Genomic DNA, 22,998 nt, shown 5'->3' with positions numbered 1-22,998 from the left:
ATGTGTGTGTGTGTGTGTGTGTGTGTGTGTGTGTGTGTGTGTGTGTGTGTGTGTGTGTGTGTGTGTGTGTGTGTGTGTAGCAGTGTTAAATCCTGAGGTAGATGTGGAGTAGTATTAGAGTGGAAGTGTGTGTGTGTGTGTGTAGCAGTGTTAAATCCTGTGGTAGATGTGGAGTAGTATTAGAGTTGAAGTGTGTGTGTGTAGCAGTGGTAAATGTATGTTGTTTTCTCTACCAGGAGACCTGCTGCCCGTCATGTGTGAGAGAGCAGGCTTTCAACAGGAGACCAGCCTTATCCTCTATGAGGTACACACACACACACACACACACACTAGCCTTCTCTGAGGTGAGAACACAGGTCACCCAACTCCAGGTCCGTCACATCTACACAAACAGCCTCCATCCCCCATGTGTCTGTGTTCCAGGAAGTGAAGCCTAATCTAACCGAGCGCATACAGGACTACGACGTGTCATTGGACAAGGCCCTAGATGAGCTCATGGACGGAGACATCATCGTCTTCCAGAAGTAAGTCTTTCCAACATGGGAATCTAACAACAACCCACAGGAGGGAACCGAGATGGGGAGAATGTTCTGGTCATCTCAACACATTGTGTTTGGAGAATTCGGGTAACATATTGACTAGCCTCTCCCAGTTAATGTCTGTTTTCCCTCTCCTCTCCTCTCCTCTCCTCTCCTCTCCTCTCCTCCTGTCCTCTCTCCTCTCCTCCTGTCCTCTCTCCTCTCCTCCTGTCCTCTCCTGTCCTCCTGTCCTCTCCTCCTGTCCTCTCTCCTCTCCTCCTGTCCTCTCTCCTCTCCTCCTCTCCTCCTGTCCTCTCCTCCTCTCCTCTCCTCCTGTCCTCTCCTCCTGTCCTCTCCTCTCTCCTCTCCTCCTGTCCTCTCTTCTCCTGTCCTCTCTTCTCCTGTCCTCTCTTCTCCTGTCCTCTCTTCTCCTCTCTTCTCCTCTCTTCTCCTCTCTTCTCCTCTCTTCTCCTCTCCTGTCCTCTCCTCCTGTCCTCCTGTCCTGTCCTCCTGTCCTCTCCTCCTGTCCTCCTGTCCTCTCCTCCTGTCCTCCTGTCCTCTCCTCCTGTCCTCCTGTCCTCTCCTCCTGTCCTCTCCTCCTGTCCTCTCCTCCTGTCCTCTCTCCTCTCCTCCTGTCCTCTCTCCTCTCCTCCTGTCCTCTCTCCTCTCCTCCTGTCCTCTCTCCTCTCCTCCTCTCCTCCTGTCCTCTCTCCTCTCCTCCTGTCCTCTCCTCTCTCTTCTCCTCTCCTCCTGTCCTCTCCTCCTCTCCTCTCCTCCTGTCCTCTCCTCTCTCCACAGAGACGACCCAGAGAACGACAGCAGTGAGCTGCCCACAGCCAAGGACTACTTCCGGGACCTCTACCACCGAGTGGACGTTATCTTCTGTGACAAGACCATCCACAACGACCCCGGCTTTGTCGTCACACTCTCCAACAGGATGAACTACTTCCAGGTAACACACACTACCAACAGGATGAACTACAAGAGGTCACACAGTCTTGCATTGTGGACGTTCCTTCAACATTTGGGTATTGTTCCATAAAGCTAGTGTGTTTAAAGACATGCTCTGGTACTTTGGGTATTGTTCCATAAAGCTAGTGTGTTTAAAGACATGCTCTGGTACTTTGGGTATTGTTCCATAAAGCTAGTGTGTTTTGTTAAAGACATGCTCTGGTACGTTGGGTATTGTTCCATAAAGCTAGTGTGTTTTGTTAAAGACATGCTCTGGTACATTGGGTATTGTTCCATAAAGCTAGTGTGTTTTGTTAAAGACATGCTCTGGTACATTGGGTATTGTTCCATAAAGCTAGTGTGTTTAAAGACATGCTCTGGTACTTTGGGTATTGTTCCATAAAGCTAGTGTGTTTTGTTAAAGACATGCTCTGGTACTTTGGGTATTGTTCCATAAAGCTAGTGTGTTAAAGACATGCTCTGGTACATTGGGTATTGTTCCATAAAGCTAGTGTGTTTTGTTAAAGACATGCTCTGGTACGTTGGGTATTGTTCCATAAAGCTAGTGTGTTTAAAGACATGCTCTGGTACTTTGGGTATTGTTCCATAAAGCTAGTGTGTTTAAAGACATGCTCTGGTACTTTGGGTATTGTTCCATAAAGCTAGTGTGTTAAAGACATGCTCTGGTACATTGGGTATTGTTCCATAAAGCTAGTGTGTTTTGTTAAAGACATGCTCTGGTACGTTGGGTATTGTTCCATAAAGCTAGTGTGTTAAAGACATGCTCTGGTACATTGGGTATTGTTCCATAAAGCTAGTGTGTTTTGTTAAAGACATGCTCTGGTACTTTGGGTATTGTTCCATAAAGCTAGTGTGTTTTGTTAAAGACATGCTCTGGTACGTTGGGTATTGTTCCATAAAGCTAGTGTGTTTAAAGACATGCTCTGGTACTTTGGGTATTGTTCCATAAAGCTAGTGTGTTTTGTTAAAGACATGCTCTGGTACTTTGGGTATTGTTCCATAAAACTAGTGTGTTTAGTTAAAGACATGCTCTGGTACTTTGGGTATTGTTCCATAAAGCTAGTGTGTTTTGTTAAAGACATGCTCCGGTACTTTGGCCACTAAATGTATTTCTGAACCTACTGCTTTGGGCTGGATGTGTCAAGGTGTTTGTTGTTCATACTGTTGTTCATATTCATGTATTGATCTGTGAGCGGAATTACTGTCTTACCTCAATTTGCCATGAAATCCGTAGTTTGAAAGCAACTGTTTTCTTGAAGCTGTGCCTCACCCTACAAAAGTACCGGAGAGTCTCTTTAACCTGTCTTGTCAGGTGGCGAAGACGGTGGCTCAGAGGTTGAACACAGATCCCATGCTCCTCCAGTTCTTCAAGTCCCAGGGGTAGGACTGCCGTCACACACACTCCGGTTTTACACGTGCAGTACAGTATGAAAAGTTTGAAGCCCCAAGTTGACTTGTTGAGTAACCTGTCCCTCTCTCTCTCGTCCTACTCCCTCTCTCGCTCCTCCTCCTTCCCTCTTCCTCCCCCCGTCTCTCTCCTCCTTCCCTCTCTCTCTCGTCCTACTCCCTCTCTCTCTCCTCATTCCCTCTCTTCTCCTCCCCCATCCCTATGTTTCTCCTCCTCTTTCCTCCTCCTTCCCTCTCCTTCTCCTTCACCCTCTCCTCCCCCTTCCCTATGTCCCTCCTCCTTCCCTCTCTCTCTCTCTCTCTCTCCTCTTCTCTTCTCCTTCACTCTCTTATCCTCCTTCCCTCTCTCTCCTCCCCCTTCCCTATGTTTCTCCTCCTTCTCTCCTCCCCCCTCTGTCTCCTCCTCCTCTTTCCTCCCCCTCTCCTCTCCTCTCTGGGCAGGTACAGAGACGGACCTGGGAATCCTCTCAGACACAACTATGAAGGAACACTCCGAGATTTGCTGCAGTTCTTCAAACCACGTCAACCCAAGAAACTCTACTACCAACAGGTATGGGGTGTGTGGGTGTGTGTGTGTGGGGGTGGTGTGTGTGTGTGTGTGAGAGAGATATGATTGACAGTCATCATTGACGGCGACGTGACAGTGGATGGCTGAGTCTATTTGAACTTGACCGGCGCGTCCCGGTGAAGAACGGTGTCTCTCTCGGTAGACAGCAGAGCAGCGAGTCCCTTCCTTTCAGTCCCCATTCAGATGTTTAAGATACGAGTCCCTTCCTATCAGTCCCCATTCAGATGTTTAAGATACGAGTCCCTTCCTATCAGTCCCCATTCAGATGTTTAAGATACGAGTCCCTTCCTATCAGTCCCATTCAGATGTTTAAGATACGAGTCCCTTCCTATCAGTCCCCATTCAGATATTTAAGATAAGAGTCCCATCCCGGCAGACCCCAAACCCATCGTTTAAGACACACACACACACACACACACACACACATTCACATGTTTACACACACACACACACACACACACACACACACACACACACACACACACACACACACACACACCCCATTCAGATGCTTAATGCTGAAGCTCCTCCACCACCCAGAAGAGTTTATATAAGGCCTTCTCTATCAGTCTGGCCAGGCTTTCAACTGTTTATCTTTCCTCGTGATTCTCCTGGTCTTTCAACTACATTATCTTTCCTCGTGATTCTCCCGGTCTTTCAACTACATTATCTTTCCTCGTGATTCTCCCAGGCGTTCAACTACATTATCTTTCCTCGTGATTCTTCTGCTCTTAGCCTCTGACCAGGTTTTCAACTACATTATCTTTCCTCGTGATTCTCAGAGGCGTTCAACTACATTATCTCTCCTCGTGATTCTCCGAGGCGTTCAGCTACATTATCTTTCCTTGTGATTCTCCGAGGCGTTCAGCTACATTATCTTTCCTCGTGATTCTCCGAGGCGTTCAACTACATTATCTTTACTCGTGATTCTCCCAGGCGTTCAACTACATGATCTTTACTCGTGATTCTCCCAGGCGTTCGACTACATTATCTTTCCTCGTGATTCTCCCAGGCGTTCGACTACATTATCTTTCCTCGTGATTCTCCCAGGCGTTCGACTACATTATCTTTCCTCGTGATTCTCCCGGGCTTTCAACTACATTATCTTTCCTCGTGATTCTCCCGGTCTTTCAACTACATTACCTTTCCTCGTGATTCTCCCGGGCGTTCAACATTATCTTGATTCGTCCCGTTGCATTAGATGTTGCTCTACAGCCCAACTGTTGTTTTAGCTTCTTATTTTACGATATTAAAACATTTTTACAATGTGTCTGTCCGATAGGGGGCGATGGCATCGTACACCGCAATGTGTCTGTCCGATAGGGGGGCGATGGCATCGTACACCGCAATGTGTCTGTCCGATAGGGGGGCGATGGCCTCGTACACCGCAATGTGTCTGTCCGATAGGGGGCGATGGCATCGTACATCACAATGTGTCTGTCCGATAGGGGGCGATGGCATCGTACATCACAATGTGTCTGTCCGATAGGGGGCGATGGCCTCATACATCACAATGTGTCTGTCCGATAGGGGGCGATGGCATCGTACATCACAATGTGTCTGTCCGATAGGGGGCGATGGCATCGTACATCACAATGTGTCTGTCCGATAGGGGGGCGATGGCATCGTACATCGCAATGTGTCTGTCCGATAGGGGGGCGATGGCATCGTACATCACAATGTGTCTGTCCGATAGGGGGGCGATGGCATCGTACATCACAATGTGTCTGTCCGATAGGGGGCGATGGCATCGTACATCACAATGTGTCTGTCCGATAGGGGGCGATGGCATCGTACATCACAATGTGTCTGTCCGATAGGGGGCGATGGCATCGTACATCACAATGTGTCTGTCCGATAGGGGGGCGATGGCATCGTACATCACAATGTGTCTGTCCGATAGGGGGCGATGGCATCGTACATCACAATGTGTCTGTCCGATAGGGGGCGATGGCATCGTACACCGCAATGTCTTCTGGGTACATAATCACGATAGGACATAGGTTGACATTGTGTGTGTACCTGTGTGGGGGGGCCTGTACCTATGGGTGTGGGGGGGGGTGTCCTATGGGTGTGGGGGGGTGTACCTATGGGTGTGGGGGGGTGTACCTCATGGGTGTGGGGGGGGGGTGTACCTGTGGGTGTGGGGGGGGGTGTACCTGTGGGTGTGGGGGGTGTGTGGGGGTGTACCTATGGGTGTGGGGGGGGTGTACCTATGGGTGTGGGGGGGGGTGTACCTATGGGTGTGGGGGGTGTACCTATGGGTGTGGGGGGTACCTATGGGTGTGGGGGGTGTACCTATGGGTGTACCTATGGGTGTGGGGGGGTGTACCTATGGGTGTGGGGGGGTGTACCTATGGGTGTACCTATGGGTGTGGGGGGGTGTACCTATGGGTGTTTGGGGGTGTGTGTGTGTGTGTGTGTGTGTGTGTGTGTGTGTGTGTGTGTGTGTGTGTGTGTGTACTAACTGTTAATGTTGTCTCCTCTCAGTTGAAGATGAAGATCACAGACTTTGAAAACAGGAGGAGCTTTAAGTCCACATGGCTCAACAGCCAAAACAGAGAAGAGGTAACATCACACCCCCCTCCCTGTTTACATTACACACAGTACAGAGAAGAGGTAACATCACACCCCCCTCCCTGTTTACATTACACACAGTAGAGAGAAGAGGTACCATCATACCCCCTCCTGTTTACATTACACACAGTACAGAGAAGAGGTAACATCACACCCCCTCCCCTGTTTACATTACACACAGTAGAGAGAAGAGGTAACACCACCCCCTCCCTGTTTACATTACACACAGTAGAGAGAAGAGGTAACACCACCCCCTCCCTGTTTACATTACACACAGTAGAGAGAAGAGGTAACATCACACCCCTCCCTGTTTACATTACACACAGTAGAGAGAAGAGGTAACACCACCCCCCTCCCTGTTTACATTACACACAGTAGAGAGAAGAGGTAACATCACACCCCCTCCCTGTTTACATTACACACAGTAGAGAGAAGAGGTGACATCACACCCCCTCCCTGTTTACATTACACACAGTAGAGAGAAGAGGTGACATCACACCCCCCTCCCTGTTTACATTACACACAGTAGAGAGAAGAGGTGACATCACACCCCCCTCCCTGTTTACATTACACACAGTAGATAGACAACATTTAGATTACACACAGTAGAGACACGACATTTAGATTACACACAGTAGAGAGACGACATTTAGATTACACACAGTAGAGACACGACATTTAGATTACACACAGTAGAGACGCGACGTTTAGATTGCACACAGTAGAGACGCGACGTTTAGATTGCACACAGTAGAGACGCGACGTTTAGATTGCACACAGTGGAGAGGCGACGTTTAGATTGCACACAGTGGAGAGGCGACGTTTAGATTGCACACAGTGGAGAGGCGACGTTTAGATTGCACACAAAAAGTAAAAAGTAACATTCTGTACTGTCACCTCGTGTGAAAAATGTGATCTCACTCAGGCTTTCTAACCTTTTGACCCTGATGATGAATAAATGACTAACTCTCTCCCTCCAGGAGATCACTCTCTACCCAGATAAACACGGCTGTGTCAGGGACCTGCTGGAGGAATGTAAAAAAGCTGTGGAGCTCTCCGACAAAGGCTCAGAGAAGCTCCGGTAAGCAGAGAGACTGTCACCACAGTGCTGCCCTCTGGTGGTCAGGCCTGTATTACACCCTGGGGTTCTTCAATGCTATTATTAGGCATAACTGCTGCTGTTCTCTACTTTTCTCCACCCTTCCTCTAACCTCTCACTCGCTCTCTCCCTCACGCCCCCCTCTCTCTCTCTCCCTCACGCCCCCCTCTCTCTCTCTCCCTCCGCCCCCGCTCTCTCTCTCCCTCACGCCCCCCTCTCTCTCTCCTCACGCCCCCTCTCTCTCTCTCCCCCTCACGCCCCCTCTCTCTCTCTCCCCTCACGCCCCTCTCTCTCTCTCTCCCTCACGCCCCTCTCTCTCTCTCTCTCTCCCTCACGCCCCCTCTCTGTCTCTCTCCCTCCGCCCCCTCTCTCTCTCCTCACGCCCCCTCTCTCTCTCTCCCTCACGCCCCCTCTCTCTCTCTCTCCCTCATGCCCCTCACGCCTCTCTCTCTCTCCCTCATGCCCCCTCTCTCTCTCCCCTCATGCCCCCTCTCTCTCTCTCTCCCTCACGCCCTCTCTCTCTCCCTCACGCCCTCTCTCTCTCCCTCACGCCTCTCTCTCTCTCTCTCACGCCCTCTCTCTCTCTCTCTCACGCCCTCTCTCTCTCTCCCTCACGCCCTCTCTCCCTCACGCCCTCTCTCTCTCTCACGCCCTCTCTCTCTCTCCTCCCTCCACTCTCTCCCTCACGCCCTCTCTCTCTCCTCACGCCTCTCTCTCTCCCTCACGCCCTCTCTCTCTCCCTCACGCTCTCTCTCTCTCCCTCACGCTCTCTCTCTCCTCACGCTCTCTCTCTCCTCTCTGCTCTCTCTCCTCACGCTCTCTCTCTCTCACTCTCTCTCTCCTCACGCTCTCTCTCCCTCACGCTCTCTCTCCCTCACGCTCTCTCTCCCTCACGCTCTCTCTCCCTCACGCTCTCTCTCCCTCACGCTCTCTCTCCCTCACGCTCTCTCTCCCTCACGCTCTCTCTCCCTCACGCTCTCTCTCCCTCACGCTCTCTCTCCCTCACGCTCTCTCTCCCTCACGCTCTCTCTCTCTCACGCTCTCTCTCCCTCACGCTCTCTCTCCCTCACGCTCTCTCACCCTCACGCTCTCTCACCCTCACGCTCTCTCTCTCTCACGCCCTCTCTCTCCCACCTCCCTCTCCAGACTGTTGGAGATAGTAAGCTATAAGATCATCGGGGTTCACCAGGAGGACGAGCTGTTAGAATGTTTATCTCCCGCCGCCAGCCGTACCTTCAGAATAGAGGTATGTTCCTCCTCTCTCTCTCTCTGTCTCTCTGTCTCTCTCTCTCTGTCTCTCTGTCTCTCTCTCTCTGTCTCTCTGTCTCTCTCTCTCTCTCTCTCTCTCTGTCTCTCTCTGTCTCTGTCTCTCTCTGTCTCTGTCTCTGTCTCTCTCTCTCTCTCTCTCTCTCTCTGTCTCTCTCTCTGTCTCTCTCTGTCTCTGTCTCTCTCTCGCTCTCGCTCTCCTCACCGTCAGAATAGAGGTACTTTCCTCCTCTCCTCCTAACCTCTCTCTGCTCACTCCTCTCTCTCCACACTGTCAGAATAGAGGTACGTTCCTCCTCTTCTAACCCCTCTCTGTCTCGCTCTAGGAACTTCCTCTGGACCAGGTAGACCTGGATAAGGACACTGAGATGTTGATTCCCGTCGCACATTTCCACAAGGAGGTCTTTGGAACGTTTGGAATCCCTTTCCTGTTGAAGATCAGACAGGTGTGTTGTCTTACTCTGTTTCATGTCTCACTGACTGGATCTGGTGGTTCTGACTGGATCTGGTGGTTCTGACTGGATCTGGTGGGTCTGACTGGATCTGGTGGTTCTGACTGGATCTGGTGGCTCTGACTGGATCTGGTGGTTCTGACTGGATCTGGTGGTTCTGACTGGATCTGGTGGTTCTGACTGGATCTGGTGGGACTGACTGGATCTGGTGGGACTGACTGGATCTGGTGGGACTGACTGGATCTGGTGGTTCTGACTGGATCTGGTGGGACTGACTGGATCTGGTGGGACTGACTGGATCTGGTGGGACTGACTGGATCTGGTGGGACTGACTGGATCTGGTGGGACTGACTGGATCTGGTGGTTCTGACTGGATCTGGTGGTTCTGACTGGATCTGGTGGTTCTGACTGGATCTGGTGGTTCTGACTGGATCTGGTGGTTCTGACTGGATCTGGTGGTTCTGACTGGATCTGGTGGTTCTGACTGGATCTGGTGGGACTGACTGGATCTGGTGGGACTGACTGGATCTGGTGGTTCTGACTGGATCTGGTGGTTCTGACTGGATCTGGTGGGACCGACTGGATCTGGTGGGACCGACTGGATCTGGTGGGACCGACTGTTCTTACTGGATCTGGTGGGACCGACTGGATCTGGTGGGACCGACTGTTCTTACTGGATCTGGTGGGACCGACTGTTCTGACTGGATCTGGTGGGTCTGACTGTCTAATGCTGAAGCATGTCTGTCCTACTGTCTCAGAGGTGTCTAGTCTACGGTCTCAGACAGAGGTGTCTAGTCTACTGTCTCAGACAGAGGTGTCTAGTCTACTGTCTCAGACAGAGGTGTCTGCGGTCTCAGACAGAGGTGTCTGCGGTCTCAGACAGAGGTGTCTGCGGTCTCAGACAGAGGTGTCTGCGGTCTCAGACAGAGGTGTCTGCGGTCTCAGACAGAGGTGTCTGCGGTCTCAGACAGAGGTGTCTGCGGTCTCAGACAGAGGTGTCTGCGGTCTCAGACAGAGGTGTCTGCGGTCTCAGACAGAGGTGTCTGCGGTCTCAGACAGAGGTGTCTGCGGTCTCAGACAGAGGTGTCTGCGGTCTCAGACAGAGGTGTCTGCGGTCTCAGACAGAGGTGTCTGCGGTCTCAGACAGAGGTGTCTGCGGTCTCAGACAGAGGTGTCTGCGGTCTCAGACAGAGGTGTCTGCGGTCTCAGACAGAGGTGTCTGCGGTCTCAGACAGAGGTGTCTGCGGTCTCAGACAGAGGTGTCTGCGGTCTCAGACAGAGGTGTCTGCGGTCTCAGACAGAGGTGTCTGCGGTCTCAGACAGAGGTGTCTGCGGTCTCAGACAGCGGTGTCTGCTGTCTCAGACAGCGGTGTCTGCTGTCTCAGACAGCGGTGTCTGCTGTCTCAGACAGCGGTGTCTGCTGTCTCAGACAGCGGTGTCTGCTGTCTCAGACAGCGGTGTCTGCTGTCTCAGACAGCGGTGTCTGCTGTCTCAGACAGCGGTGTCTGCTGACAGACAGCGGTGTCTGCTGTCTCAGACAGCGGTGTCTGCTGTCTCAGACAGCGGTGTCTGCTGTCTCAGACAGCGGTGTCTGCTGTCTCAGACAGCGGTGTCTGCTGTCTCAGACAGAGGTGTCTGCTGTCTCAGACAGCGGTGTCTAGTCTACTGTAGCTGAAGCATGTTTAATTTTGTCCAATCAAATAAATGTAAATATTATTTGCTCATATGTGATTAAAAAAAATAATAATAATAAGACATCTGCATATATTAAGACTTGTTTTTAGTCTATGATTTTGTAAACCCTTGATGTTATTGTTCGATCTAGACTTAAGAGAGCATTTCAATGGCCAGAACACATACATATGGAGACAACGGACAGAACACATACATATGGAGACAACGGACAGAACACATACACATGGAGACAACGGACAGAACACATACATATGGAGACAACGGACAGAACACATACACATGGAGACAACGGACAGAACACATACACATGGAGACAACGGACAGAACACATACATATGGAGACAACGGACATCCTTGTTTAACTCCTCTGGTCTGTTCAATACTCTCTGAGAAGTTTATTTTACTGTTTTAAGTCTTGGTGTTGCTGTACATGACTTTAACCTGTTGGACAAGAGATTCCCCAAGATTTATCAAAGGTCTTTCTTCGAAGTTGTTCTATTCGCTCTGCATTTTTGTCAGGAGTTTTGCATCACAGCAATGAAGTGTAAAGGGGCCTCCAATGTATTTATTATTATTTATTTTTTCCCGGACTGGATCTTTATACTTCCTGTTTCAGTAATAATGAAATCGGACCTTGTTGTTGAGTGTCTGATAATATATATGTTTTTATAGGAGTGATAATATATATATTTTTATAGGAGTGATAATATATATATTTTTATAGGAATGATAATATATATATTTTTATAGGAGTGGTAATATATATGTTTTTATAGGAGTTATAATATATATGTTTTTATAGGAGTGATAATATATATGTTTTTATAGGAGTGATAATATATATGTTTTTATAGGAGTGATAATATATATGTTTTTATAGGAGTGATAATATATATGTTTTTATAGGAGTGGTAATATATATATGTTTTTATAGGAGTGGTAATATATATATTTTTATAGGAGTGATAATATATATATTTTTATAGGAGTGATAATATATATATTTTTATAGGAGTGATAATATATATATTTTTATAGGAGTGGTAATATATATATGTTTTTATAGGAGTGATCAAATCAAATCAAATCAAATTTATTTATATAGCCCTTCGTACATCAGCTGATATCTCAAAGTGCTGTACAGAAACCCAGCCTAAAACCCCAAACAGCAAACAATGCAGGTGTAAAAGCACGGTGGCTAGGAAAAACTCCCTAGAAAGGCCAAAACCTAGGAAGAAACCTAGAGAGGAACCGGGCTATGTGGGGTGGCCAGTCCTCTTCTGGCTGTGCCGGGTAGAGATTATAACAGAACATGACCAAGATGTTCAAATGTTCATAAATGACCAGCATGGTCAAATAATAATAAGGCAGAACAGTTGAAACTGGAGCAGCAGCACAGTCAGATGGACTGGGGACAGCAAGGAGCCATCATGTCAGGTAGTCCTGGGGCACGGTCCTAGGGCTCAGGTCAGTTGAAACTGGAGCAGGAGCATGGCCAGGTGGACTGGGGACAGCAAGGAGTCCTCATGTCAGGTAGTCCTGGGACATGGTCCTAGGGCCCAGGCCAGTTGAAACTGGAGCAGCAGCATGGCCAGGTGGACTGGGGACAGCAAGGAGTCATCATGTCAGGTAGTCCTGGGGCATGGTTCTAGGGCTCAGGTCCTCCGAGAGAGAGAAAGAAAGAGAGAAGGAGAGAATTAGAGAACGCACACTTAGATTTACACAGGACACCGAATAGGACAGGAGAAGTACTCCAGATAAACAAACTGACCCTAGCCCCCCGACACATAAACTACTGCAGCATAAATACTGGAGGCTGAGACAGGAGGGGTCAGGAGACACTGTGGCCCCATCCGAGGACACCCCCGGACAGGGCCAAACAGGAAGGATATAACCCCACCCACTTTGCCAAAGCACAGCCCCCACACCACTAGAGGGAAATCTTCAACCACCAACTTACCATCCTGAGACAAGGCCGAGTATAGCCCACAAAGATCTCCGACACGGTACAACCCAAGGGGTGGGGGAACCCAGACAGGCCGACCACAACAGTGAATCAACCCACCCAGGTGACGCATCCCCCCCCAGGGACGGCACGAGAGAGCCCCAGCAAGCCAGTGACTCAGCCCCCGTAACAGGGTTAGAGGCAGAGAATATTTTTATAGGAGTGGTAATATATATGTTTTTATAGGAGTGGTAATATATATGTTTTTATAGGAGTGGTAATATATATGTTTTTATATGAGTGATAATATATATATTTTTGTAGGAGTGATAATATATATATTTTTATAGGAGTGATAATATATATGTTTTTATAGGAGTGATAATATATATGTTTTTATAGGAGTGATAATATATATGTTTTTATAGGAGTGATAATATATATGTTTTTATAGGAGTGATAATATGTTTTTATAGGAGTGATAATGATATATATGTTTTTATAGGAGTGGTAATATATATATTTTTATAGGAGTGGTAATATATATATTTTTATAGGAGTGATAATATATATGTTTTTATAGGAGTGGTAATATATATGTTTTTATAGGAGTGGTAATATATATGTTTTTATAGGAGTGATAATATATATATTTTTATAGGAGTGATAATATATATATTTTTATAGGAGTGATAATATATATGTTTTTATAGGAGTGATAATATATATATTTTTATAGGAGTGATAATATATATGTTTTTATAGGAGTGATAATATATATATTTTTATAGGAGTGATAATATATATATTTTTATAGGAGTGATAATATATATATTTTTATAGGAGTGATAATATATATATTTTTATAGGAGTGATAATATATATATTTTTATAGGAGTGGTAATATATATATTTTTATAGGAGTGGTAATATATATATTTTTATAGGAGTGATAATATATATATTTTTATAGGAGTGATAATATATATATTTTTATAGGAGTGGTTACAACACACTAATAATGGATCTTTGAGTAGATCAAAGGTTTGATATACACTTGAAGTTGGAAGTTTACATACACTTAGGTTGGAGTCATTAAAACTCGTTTTTCAACCACTCCACATTTCTTGTTAACAAACTATAGTTTTGGCAAGTCTGTTAGGACATCTACTTTGTGCATGACACAAGTCATTTTTCCAACAATTGTTTACAGACAGATCATTTCACTTATAATTCACTGTATCACAATTCCAGTGGGTCAGAAGTTTACATACACTAAATTGACTGTGCCTTTAAACAGCTTGGAGGATTGTATCGCTGCTGGGTGTTTCCTGTGCGTTTGACTACCTCTTGTGTGTGTGTTCTCAGGGTGAGCCGTTCAGAGATGTGATGAGGAGGATTCAGAGCATGCTGGAAATACAGGAGAAAGAGTTTGAAAAGGTCAGTACTTTCTTCCCAGTCTTCACTCCCTCCCTATTCCTCCCTTCCCTCTCTCGCCTTTTCTCTCTCCTCCTCCCTCGCCATTGCTCTCTTACCAGGGTGTCCACTAACGATAAACCGAAAATACACTGACAACATTGCCCTCATACCGAAGCCATTTTGATAATGTCGGTAATTTCGATGATTAGGCTACACAAACTGCAGATTTTTTGTGTTGTAAAAACCATTATTTGGTCAACAGTAATGTACAATTAACCTGCTTCCTGCTATGACAGCGTCTGCCCAGTCCTTGGCTGCATTCCAAACACTTAAAAGACACCCTCTCCCCTCAGCCCTCAAATGAAGTGGAAACTTAATGATTTAGGTTTTTAAATGGACTGCCCTTGTCCAGAAATTTGTCTCATCCCGCAATTGTGTTTTCAGCCATCGGTAGCTTGTGGATGCTTTATATGTGTTAGTCAATTATGATTGCATGTCTACTTATATTAACTATATAATTATTCATATACACCTACTAAATGTAATTAGCTAGCTAACGTTAGCCTGCCTAGCTGGAACTTCTGAATAAGGAAAATGTTCATTTCTACCATTTCCAAATGTGAACCAAACAGAAACATCATTACTTTTACGAGACGTGTTTGTGCCGTCCTGTGCATTAGCAGCACATTTTTCTACACTTTTTACATTTGTTTTTTTACTTAAACTTGTATGTTGACTTCTCCGTATTGACGGCGAGGTTAAAGTTTCGGCTGACTTTTCTTAGCGGGATGTACAACCATGGTGAATTGAATTATGGGACGTTTCAGCTGCCTGACGTCAACATAATTGTACACTATCATACGGGGAGTCCCCCAAGAGCATAAGGCGAGGGTACCGTAGACAACGGTGTGTCTTCTATGAGTCTGAAACCCAGCCCCTTGTTTCTCTGCTGGCTCCCACTCCCACTTAGTACGCCGGGTGAAGGGAGCGTTTTGATACACACAATCATACTGACAGTTGAGCGACGTTTTGAAATGGAATTGCGGCGAAGACCGTTGTTAAAACGCCTACTGTTTTCTGTTGTTAAAAACTACTAGCCGCTATGCTGCTACATCCGCCAGCCATCTATAGCCTAGCCGCTATGCTGCTACATCCGTCAGCCATCTATAGCCTAGCCGCTATGCTGCTACATCCGCCAGCCATCTATAGCCTAGCCGCTATGCTGCTACATCCGCCAGCCATCTATAGCCTAGCTGCTATGCTGCTACATCCACCAGCCATCTATAGCCTAGCCGCTATGCTGCTACATCCGTCAGCCATCTATAGCCTAGCCGCTATGCTGCTACATCCGTCAGCCATCTATAGCCTAGCCGCTATGCTGCTACATCCATCAGCCATCTATAGCCTAGCCGCTATGCTGCTACATCAGTCAGCCATCTATAGCCTAGCCGCTATGCTGCTACATCCATCAGCCATCTATAGCCTAGCCGCTATGCTGCTACATCCGCCAGCCATTTATAGCCTAGCTGCTATATCCGTCAGCCATCTATAGCCTAGCCGCTATGCTGCTACATCCGTCAGCCATCTATAGCCTAGCCGCTATGCTGCTACATCCGTCAGCCATCTATAGCCTAGCCGCTATGCTGCTACATCCGTCAGCCATCTATAGCCTAGCCGCTATGCTGCTACATCCGTCAGCCATCTATAGCCTAGCCGCTATGCTGCTACATCCGTCAGCCATCTATAGCCTAGCCGCTATGCTGCTACATCCACCAGCCATCTATAGCCTAGCCGCTATGCTGCTACATCCACCAGCCATCTATAGCCTAGCCGCTATGCTGCTACATCCACCAGCCATCTATAGCCTAGCCGCTATGCTGCTACATCCGTCAGCCATCTATAGCCTAGCCGCTATTTTTTTTTTTTTTTTTTTTTTTTTTTTACCTTTATTCAACAAGTCAGTTAAGAACAAATTCTTATTTTCAATGACGGCCTAGGAACAGTGGGTTAACTCCCTGTTCAGGGGCAGAACGACAGATTTTGTACCTTGTCGGCTCGGGGATTTGAACTTGCAACCTTTCGGTTACTAGTCCAATGCTCTAACCACTAGGCTACCCTGCCGCTATGCTGCTACATCCGTCAGCCATCTATAGCCTAGCCGCTATGCTGCTACATCCGTCAGCCATCATCATTATAACCTAAACTACTTACTAAGGTGAATGCACCAATTTGTAAGTCGCTCTGGATAAGAGCGTCTGCTAAATGACTTAAATGTAATGTAATGTTATAACCAGGAGGGAGGGAGGAGTAGAAACCCCTTACTGACCTGTTATAACCAGGAGGGAGGGAGGAGTAGAAACCCCTTACTGACCTGTTATAACCAGGAGGGAGGGAGGAGTAGAAACCCCTTACTGACCTGTTATAACCAGGAGGGAGGGAGGAGTAGAAACCCCTTACTGACCTGTTATAACCAGGAGGGAGGGAGGAGTAGAAACCCCTTACTGACCTGTTATAACCAGGAGGGAGGGAGGAGTAGAAACCCCTTACTGACCTGTTATAACCAGGAGGGAGGGAGGAGTAGAAACCCCTTACTGACCTGTTATAACCAGGAGGGAGGGAGGAGTAGAAACCCCTTACTGACCTGTTATAACCAGGAGGGAGGGAGGAGTAGAAACCCCTTACTGACCTGTTATAACCAGGAGGGAGGGAGGAGTAGAAACCCCTTACTGACCTGTTATAACCAGGAGGGAGGGAGGAGTAGAAACCCCTTACTGACCTGTTATAACCAGGAGGGAGGGAGGAGTAGAAACCCCTTACTGACCTGTTATAACCAGGAGGGAGGGAGGAGTAGAAACCCCTTACTGACCTGTTATAACCAGGAGGGAGGGAGGAGTAGAAACCCCTTACTGACCTGTTATAACCAGGAGGGAGGAGTAGAAACCCCTTACTGACCTGTTATAACCAGGAGGGAGGAGTAGACACCCCTTACTGACCTGTTATAACCAGGAGGGAGGAGTAGACACCCCTTACTGACCTGTTATAACCAGGAGGGAGGAGTAGAAACCCCTTACTGACCTCTGACCTGTTCTGACCTCTGACCTGTTATAACCAGGAGGGAGGAGTAGACACCCTTTACTGACCTGTTATAACCAGGAGGGAGGAGTAGAAACCCCTTACTGACCTGTTATAACCAGGAGGGAGGAGTAGACACCCCTTACTGACCTGTTATAACCAGGAGGGAGGAGTAGAAACCCCTTACTGACCTCTGACCTGTTATAACCAGGAGGGAGGAGTAGACACCCTTTACTGACCTGTTATAACCAGGAGGGAGGAGTAGAAACCCCTTACTGACCTGTTATAACCAGGAGGGAGGTAGGAGTAGAAACCCCTTACTGACCTGTTATAACCAGGAGGGAGGAGTAGAAACCCCTTACTGACCTGTTATAACCAGGAGGGAGGAGTAGAAACCCCTTACTGACCTGTTATAACCAGGAGGGAGGAGTAGAAACCCCTTACTGAATACTCACTGTGTTCTTTGTTTTGTCTGCAGTTCAAGTTTGCGATAGTGATGATGGGCCGGCATCAGCACATCACTGAGGATGAGTACGAGGTCAACCTGAAAGACTTCCAGCCACAGCCAGGTACAGTACTACTAGCTACTGGTTTTCCAGCCACAGCCAGGTACAGTACTACTAGCTACTGGTTTTCCAGCCACAGCCAGGTACAGTACTACTAGCTACTGGTTTTCCAGCCACAGCCAGGTACAGTACTACTAGCTACTGGTTTTCCAGCCACAGCCAGGTACAGTACTACTAGCTACTGGTTTTCCAGCCACAGCCAGGTACAGTACTACTAGCTACTGGTTTTCCAGCCACAGCCAGGTACAGTACTACTAGCTACTGGTTTTCCAGCCACAGCCAGGTACAGTACTACTAGCTACTGGTTTTCCAGCCACAGCCAGGTACAGTACTACTAGCTACTGGTTTTCCAGCCACAGCCAGGTACAGTACTACTAGCTACTGGTTTTCCAGCCACAGCCAGGTACAGTACTACTAGCTACTGGTTTTCCAGCCACAGCCAGGTACAGTACTACTAGCTACTGGTTTTCCAGCCACAGCCAGGTACAGTACTACTAGCTACTGGTTTTCCAGCCACAGCCAGGTACAGTACTACTAGCTACTGGTTTTCCAGCCACAGCCAGGTACAGTACTACTAGCTACTGGTTTTCCAGCCACAGCCAGGTACAGTACTACTAGCTACTGGTTTTCCAGCCACAGCCAGGTACAGTACTACTAGCTACTGGTTTTCCAGCCACAGCCAGGTACAGTACTACTAGCTACTGGTTTTCCAGCCACAGCCAGGTACAGTACTACTAGCTACTGGTTTTCCAGCCACAGCCAGGTACAGTACTACTAGCTACTGGTTTTCCAGCCACAGCCAGGTACAGTACTACTAGCTACTGGTTTTCCAGCCACAGCCAGGTACAGTACTACTAGCTACTGGTTTTCCAGCCACAGCCAGGTACAGTACTACTAGCTACTGGTTTTCCAGCCACAGCCAGGTACAGTACTACTAGCTACTGGTTTTCCAGCCACAGCCAGGTACAGTACTACTAGCTACTGGTTTTCCAGCCACAGCCAGGTACACAGCCACAGCCAGGTACAGTACTACTAGCTACTGGTTTTCCAGCCACAGCCAGGTACAGTACTACTAGCTACTGGTTTTCCAGCCACAGCCAGGTACAGTACTACTAGCTACTGGTTTTCCAGCCACAGCCAGGTACAGTACTACTAGCTACTGGTTTTCCAGCCACAGCCAGGTACAGTACTACTAGCTACTGGTTTTTCCAGCCACAGCCAGGTCTTCAGTACTACTAGCTACTGGTTTTCCAGCTACATGTCTTCTCTAGGGGGTACCTAGCACAGCCAGGTACAGTACTACTAGCTACTGTCTTCTCTAGTTTTCCAGGCAGCCAGGTACAGGGGGGTACTAGCCAGGCTACATGTCTTCTTTTTACCAGCCACAGCCAGGTACAGTACTACTAGCTACTGGTTTTCCAGCCACAGCCAGGTACAGTACTACTAGTCTACTGGTTTTCCAGCCACAGCCAGGTACAGTACTACTAGCTACTGGTTTTCCAGCCACTAGCCAGGCTACATGTACTACTAGCTACTGGTTTTCCAGCCACAGCCAGGGGGGGTACAGTACTACTAGCTACTGGTTTTGCACGGTATGCCTCTCTAGGGGGGGCGGTAGCTAGCCAGGCTACTTGTCTTCTCTAGGGGGGGGTATACTAGCCAGGCTACATGTCTTCTCTAGGGGGCGGTAGCTAGCCAGGCTAGCCAGGCTACATGTCTTCTTCTCTAGGGGGCGGTATAGCTAGCCAGGCTACATGTCTTCTCTAGGGGGCGGTATAGCTAGCCAGGCTACATGTCTTCTCTAGGGGGCGGTAGCTAGCAGGCTACATGTCTTCTCTAGGGGGGCGGTATAGCTAGCCAGGCTACATGTCTTCTCTAGGGGGCGGTAGCTAGCCAGGCTACATGTCTTCTCTAGGGGGCGGTAGTAGCTAGCCAGGCTACATGTCTTCTCTAGGGGGCATACATGTCTTCTAGGGGGCGGTAGTAGCTAGCCAGGCTACATGTCTTCTCTAGGGGGCGGTAGTAGCTAGCCAGGCTACATGTCTTCTCTAGGGGGCGGTAGTAGCTAGCCAGGCTACATGTCTTCTCTAGGGGGGCAGGTAGCGGGCTAGTAGCTAGCCAGGCTACATGTCTTCTCTAGGGGGCGGTAGCTAGCCAGGCTACTCGTCTTCTCTAGGGGGGGTGGCGGTAGCTAGCCAGGCTACTTGTCTTCTCTAGGGGGGGGCGGTAGCTAGCCAGCAGTCCTGGGCAGAGCGTTGCACCCTGGGAAATGAAATGCACTCTGGGAATCTTAGTATGCTGTGTAAATTAGATTGTATTTCTATGTCATGTAGACTATTGCAATATAGAAGCTTTTGTCATTTTGGACCTAAACTATTAATTTAATACATTAAATTATTTAGCTGTTATGAATTATAGGTCTAATGTGATTTGACCCAATATTATGGCCATAGATGAACACATGAACCCTGTCTCAAATTACATGTTATTGTTTAGTCTGCTGAGTTTCTGATATGGGTTTGAATCAGGAACATAGTGTTATATTTTTACAAGAAATGGAATATAGAGGAGAAGATATTCTGTGTTGTGTTGATAACCGGCAGAAAGAACCAAATATCAGCCCAGTGGTTATTCTGGGACTTTTAGCTAATACTGCTAACTACCGCTGCCACTTCTACTACTAACTACCGCTGCTGCTACTACTACTACTGCTGCTACTGCTACTACTACTACTGCTACTACTACTACTACTACTACTACTACTACTACTCACTACCGCTGCCACTTCTACTGCTAACTACCGCTGCCACTTCTACTGCTAACTACCGCTGCCACTTCTACTGCTAACTACCGCTGCCACTTCTACTGCTAACTACCGCTGCCACTTCTACTGCTAACTACCGCTGCCACTTCTACTGCTAACTACCGCTGCCACTTCTACTGCTAACTACCGCTGCCGCTTCTACTTCTACTGCTAACTACCGCTGCCGCTTCTACTGCTAACTACCGCTGCCGCTTCTACTGCTAACTACCCCTGCCGCTTGCTAACTACCGCTGCCAACTACTGCTGCCACTTCTACTGCTAACTACCGCTGCCGCTTCTACTGCTAACTACCGCTGCCACTTCTACTGCTAACTACCGCTGCCACTTCTACTGCTAACTACCGCTGCCACTTCTACTGCTAACTACCGCTGCCACTTCTACTGCTAACTACCGCTGCCACTTCTACTGCTAACTACCGCTGCCACTGTTACTAGTACTACCAACTACTAATACTACTACAACAACTACCACCACCACCAGGCTTCCTCTCTCTCAGAATGTTAACTATGTGCTATGGTATTGTGACACTACTACTATCACTACTGCTAACTACTACTACTATCTACTACCAACTACCACCACCACCAGGTTTCCTCTCTCTCAGAATGTTAACTATGTGCTGTGGTTTTGTGACACTACTACTACCACCACCACCAGGCTTCCTCTCTCTGACTGTTACCTATGTGCTGTGGTTTTGTGACACTACTACTACCACCACCACCAGGCTTCCTCTCTCTCAGAATGTTAACTATGTGCTGTGGTTTTGTGACACTACTACTACCACCACCACCAGGCTTCCTCTCTCTGACTGTTAACTATGTGCTGTGGTTTTGTGACACTACTACTACCACCACCACCAGGCTTCCTCTCTCTGACTGTTACCTATGTGCTGTGGTTTTGTGACACTACTACTACCACCACCACCAGGCTTCCTCTCTCTCAGAATGTTAACTATGTGCTGTGGTTTTGTGACACTACTACTACCACCACCACCAGGCTTCCTCTCTCTGACTGTTAACTATGTGCTGTGGTTTTGTGACACTACTACTACCACCACCACCAGGCTTCCTCTCTCTGACTGTTACCTATGTGCTGTGGTTTTGTGACACTACTAGGACCACCACCACCAGGCTTCCTCTCTCTGACTGTTACCTATGTGCTGTGGTTTTGTGACACTACTAGGACCACCACCACCAGGCTTCCTCTCTCTCAGAATGTTAACTATGTGCTGTGGTTTTGTAACATCCCTCCTCTCCCCTCTAGGTAACATGTCCCACCCTCGACCCTGGTTAGGCCTGGACCACTTCAACAAAGCCCCGAAGAGAGGTCGCTATACCTACCTGGAGAAAGCTATCAAGATCCACAACTGAGCAACCCTCCTCTTCCTCTCTCCTCTTCCTCATCCCTCTTCTTCCTCTCTCCTCTTCCTCATCCCTCCTCTTCCTCCTCTCTCTTCTTCCCCCTCTCTCTTCTTCCCCCTCTCTCTTCTTCCTCCTCCCCCCTCTCCTCTTCCTCCTCTCTCTCTTCCTCCTCCTTTACCCACCATAACCACAGACTGTAACCAACGAATTGTCTGTGCCCCACCTCTAACACCTTCCACAGACACACACCGTGATGTCTCCTGTCACACGGATCCATCCATCCATCCATTAGCAGGCTGCTGATGATGATGATGAATACTATACCACCCCTTCCACCCAAACCCCCTCTCCCCATTCCTCCCCCCACCACCGCCCTTCTACTGTTTTTGAGGCTGTTAGGTTTTTGGCTTCTCTAACTCCGACTGCCTATTTTTGTCCGGATGAAAGAAATGAAATTGGAAGAAAAGGACAGGAAGATGAACTTTACTTTTTCCTGGTTTATTTTGTTTTTGTTTTTAATAATAAGAGTTGTTTCAAAATGTAAAGAGCGTTGCTGCGTATAGTGGTGGTGGGGGGGGGGGGGGGGGCAGAGATAGACGACATCGTTAGCAGAAACCAAGAAGGATGATTTGGTCTTTTTAAAGAAGAGAACCAGTTGCAGAAGTGTTGAAGCTTGAGACTAGTAATTCCTGATGTGATCCTCTTCATATCCCCCCCCCCCCTTCTCCTTTAGTCAACTAGTCAAACTGTTTCCATCTTTAAAAAAAAAAAAAAAATCAGTTTTTGTCTTTTTTTCTGCAATATCTTCTTGTATAATAAATTTAAAATCCACAGCAACTGTTTAAAATAAATGTAAAAAGAGAAGAAGTGGTCTGTACTTTCATCTCGCACGTTGCCACTCCATATCAAAGCCGTTTCTCAGGTCTGGTAAATGGCAACTTTGGTCTTATGATTTTAACGTTGTCCTTCCTCTCCTCTTTTCCTGCCCTGTTATGTTCTCTCCATCCCTGAGGGTTTAGGTTGGGCTGTACCACCTCTGGGGTTTGTGTAGGGGGAGTTTGACTGAGGGTTTGTGATGGGCTGTACCACCTCTGGTGTTTGTGTAGGGGGAGTTTGACTGAGGGTTTGTGATGGGCTGTACCACCTCTGGGGTTTGTGTAGGGGGAGTTTGACTGAGGGTTTGTGATGGGCTGTACCACCTCTGGTGTTTGTGTTGGGGGAGTTTGACTGTCTGTGATGGGCTGTACCACCTCTGGT

At 47.8% G+C, this 22,998-nt stretch overlaps 1 pseudogene; it reads left to right on the top strand.

Moving 5' to 3' along the window:
• LOC124020926 overlaps positions 1–22,334 on the top strand; it is a 77,914-nt pseudogene extending 55,580 nt beyond the window's left edge.
• Positions 22,335–22,998: the final 664 nt, after the last annotated feature.

This window comes from Oncorhynchus gorbuscha, unplaced genomic scaffold, assembly GCF_021184085.1.
Source record: "Oncorhynchus gorbuscha isolate QuinsamMale2020 ecotype Even-year unplaced genomic scaffold, OgorEven_v1.0 Un_scaffold_987, whole genome shotgun sequence".
Classification (NCBI taxonomy): Eukaryota; Metazoa; Chordata; class Actinopteri; order Salmoniformes; family Salmonidae; genus Oncorhynchus; species Oncorhynchus gorbuscha.
Note: the sequence above shows the minus strand (reverse complement) of the source record. Positions and strands in the feature narration are given on the sequence as shown.